This window comes from Rhyacophila brunnea, unplaced genomic scaffold, assembly GCF_057557595.1.
Source record: "Rhyacophila brunnea isolate RB1 unplaced genomic scaffold, BYU_Rbru_1.0 scaffold_62, whole genome shotgun sequence".
NCBI lineage: Eukaryota > Metazoa > Arthropoda > Insecta > Trichoptera > Rhyacophilidae > Rhyacophila > Rhyacophila brunnea.
Window position 1 is genome coordinate 2,081,075 of NW_028233299.1, and position 4,319 is coordinate 2,085,393.

Genomic DNA, 4,319 nt, shown 5'->3' on the forward strand with positions numbered 1-4,319 from the left:
ATCAAAAATTTTCTTATTTTCCAAGCTTCTGTGTAACACTATCTATGTTATAATTCCATTGATCTTTAGGTCTCAATATTATTTTCTCATATTTTTTTTCATATGATTCCTGAAAAAATTTCTAGCCCATTTCTTTGGTAGAATTTTTTTACCCACACATCATATTTTTTATTTCATCTTTTTACAGAACATTTAGGCGAAATGCCTGTCACTTTAGTTATTTCATTATTTGAGTTTTTAAAAAATATAAATAAGACCTTTAAAGTGATTTTTTAAAGTAGAATTTTAAATTAAATTAAATTTAATAAATTTTCAATTTACTGTATACCGCATTCATGCCCAAAAGATTAGAAATATTTTTTTTGTATTGTAAAAATTAATTTTCCTTTAAATTCCATTTGTTTATGACGTCCTTATGAGTAAGAATTTAAATAGTTGACTTTAAGTAATATAATCAGCGAATTAAATTTCCTATCATTTATTTGGGGTCTTTCTTTGCCGATTATGTATATTTGAAATTTTTAAATATAATTTTGAAGGCAAAAATAAGAACAGATATGTTGATTTTTATAATTTTTTTCATTTATGAGTTAAGTTTCTTTTACTCATATTTATCTATTATGACGTAGTCAGCACATTTTTAAATTGCAAAAATTCCTGATGCATATTTTGTCACATTCCTATAATCTATCTTCATAAACTGCTCTTCTTTTCTCGAATGAAATCGCGTTCAAGTGTCTTTAGAAGTGTGAGAACTTTCATGTATGTATGCTTCCACTTCTTTCGGGATTTTCAACTCCCTAACATATTTTTTATGGTGTTGATTTTTAAAATACTGATCACTTATCTTTTAAATAAAATGGTGCTAATTGGTTACCCGATATATAAAAATCAAGTATTAAATGTATGTATAATAAATTTACCCAGAAAAATTTATAATTATTGGGAATTTTCTATGGTTATCAAATTTAAAACTAAAAACCTTATTCATTAGGACTTTTGGCGCAATATAACGCATTTTCTGTGATTTATTTGTAAATATTTTATATTTTATATAGGGGTGGTATAATTGAGTGGTTTACAAGTCGGACCCCTGTAAAGGGTCGCGAGTTCCACTCCCGCCCACCTTACTAATTTCCAAACGAATTTACACTAAAGAAAAATACCATAGGGGGCTGCCAGTGATATTGTAAAGATGTACTACAAAGCATTGAAAAGCCATGAGAAATAGGTGGTTGCTAGGTAAAGCCGTCGAACTGTACCTCTAGTATGGAAAAAACTCCCCACCGTTCAGCAAGGATATAGGTAAGTGCAGAGTGTAGTTTTAGCTTGTAAATAGCAGCGACTAACAGCAGACAGAATGCCATTTCTTCTACATCATGACTGCCATCCATGAGAAGGGGCCCAATCTATGGTGATTACGGGTGACAAGAAGTGCTGGGGGAGTCCCATAGAGAGACGCAGCAGTTAGGCAAAAGGTTCCTATTAATATAAAGCGAACTTCCTAAGAAGTATTAGACGTAAAACATAAATAAATAAAGTAAATTCGATTAGAATTTTTATTTTATATAGATCAATGCAATATAGTTCCAAATTTTTTTTACAAAAGCAAATAATTTACATCGAATTTATCATTTTTTACATAGATTAAGTTATTTCGACTCCATCTTTTGTTTCTCATAGATATGGTTGAAAATTTAGAATATTTTAAACTCTTTTATGTTACCTTTTATGCGATAAATATCGATTCCCGATCTAAAACCTCTTGCCTTATCAAAAATTTGGTTGTAAATACCTGGCAAAGTGTGAGAAACTGTATTTAAAATACCATTTTTTGTAATTAAAAAAATTATATACATTTTTTATAAAAATTTTGTAGAAATTCATTTTAAGTCAATATAACAGATCGAAAAAGATGCTTTATAACTTGTCTAAGCAAATGTTTTCTATTATATTAGCATTTGATTTGGATTCTTATTGCAAACTGTGTCCATTTAGTAAATTTAGAGCATGTGATGTGTTTTAAATTCTTAAACTTAAAAAGTTCTATCTACATGGTATTGAAGATAAGCATTTATCAATAAATTATAGTAAAGGAATATTGTTTCCATAATATTTAGATTATATATGTAATATCTATCTGTTGTGTGATTTATATTAAATGAATTACCAAAATTTCTTCACCTCTTTTAACATTTCTTTTTTTATTTGAAGCTAAAAAATTTTATTTGTGGTAGAATTTTTTTTTTATGATTCTTCTACAACTATTATTTTATGAATTTAAGAAAAAATCCAATAGAAATCTAAAGTTTATTTATTTATACAGTAACATGGGGAATGCGCGTAAATTAAGATGTCTTTGTAATGGCCATATTTTGTATAAAAAAATTTCTAAAACCTAAACATTTTTTTATTTTTATGATAAATAGTAGGAATTTTTTAATTTGATACAGCCTAAACACAGGTCTAATCACTTAAAAATATATGATCTAATTATATTTTCTACTGATAAAAGCTCAAAAAATCGATTAAAAATGGTCTGCGATGCAAATATTGGGACCGTAAAAATTACGTAATGTTTATATACAAATGATTTCCTGCAAAATTAGTTTGAATTCTTTATTCTATTCCCATATAGCCCTTAAATATTAGACTTTTGGGCAATGTTTTCGAAAAAATTACAAACTAGGTATAAAGGCGGATATAATGTGTTTAATTTTACAATAGTCGAATCTAAAAAAGGATTTGGGCAGGATGATGCATTAAAGGGATGTAAAACGTAAAGAAAATGTAAATATTAAGAAAACTGTCAGCGAGATTTGATTAGTTATTAAATCTAGAAAGAATTGAAAAATTTTACATGCAATTTGAGCAAGATCACGCAAATACTTATATATATTTAAATTATGTTTTACCAGGATCTCTAAACCTACAGGCGAATATGATGCTTTTATCATCATATAAAATATATTTGGTATATAATTTTTAGTGTTAAAAATATTTCAATTTATGTTTAAAGATGAGGTATAGCTTCGTGCATTAACATAGTTTAAGGCTTTAAAATGAACTTCTATTTTGTAATAGTAGAAAAAGTGAATATGTAGTTCCATAATAATAAACACTTCTAGGGATGCAAAGAAAAATATGTGTAAAACTATTATTGATTTCGTTGCATCTATTCTTTTATTTTATTTTGGGAAAGGGATTTAGCTGCAAAAGAAATTTTACAAAGCATATATGAAACCTCTTTCCTTCAATAATAATCCCCTCGATTTAAACATATAATAATAAAAAATTTGCTTAGAGAAACTTCAGGCGAATAAATTGGACTTTATTATGATTTCTTGTAATAAGATTGTAAAAATTTAAAAGGCATATTATGATCTTCGCTAACTAAAAATGTACTAAAATTAGCCAATTTTATGGGCATGGGTTAATTGAATTGAACTATTCGAATATAACAGCGCTGAAATTTAGCAGAATTAAATCAATGTTCCGATTATCAATAAAACAATGATAAAACACGATCATAGAACAGATATCATTAAGTTATATAAGTGATTGTTAATTCAAAGAGAAATAAAGGTGAACAACACAAATATTAAGGCTTTAGAAAGACACTCGAATAAAATAAAATGAAAGAAGAAGAAGATATAAAGGATGGTTTTGAAGAAATAAATTTCAACATAAGAATCCAAAAAATCTGCCTCGATATTGATTCTGAATTTATTTCAAGTTCAAAAACTTTAAAAAATTATAAGATAAAACTAACCAACAAATTAATTTCAATAATATAAGCAGAGATAAAAAGTCTAATAATTTCATATAAAAAAATAAAAATATATTTAAATAGGGCTGAGCGATTAAATATAAGCTTCAAGGAATAGTGAGATATGCTAGGATTAAACCTTCTTCTTGGATTTGGTATAAAACAAAGCCAAGATGATAAAGTCTAAAATTTCAACCATAGATGTTTTTCGAGGAAGATAATAATAAAAGTCATTATATATGATATTTAAATTAATTGTAATATTCATGTTTGATCAATATAAGAGCTATGCTTTCGACTCTGTATTAAGCACCAGAAGTTTATATCAAACTTATTTTTTCATTTAAAGTATCATATATTAGATCTTCATTCAAATTTTCTGGACATAGTAAGAATCAGACATGACCTATATTTGCAGGTAATATGTTGAGCAATTTTTATACGATATATCAGTTAAGCATAACTATCAGAAGAATTCAATTATGCCGTTTTTCTTCAATCGCCTCGTCTATTCAGATACAAATTATGTGCTATATATATATTTATGGCC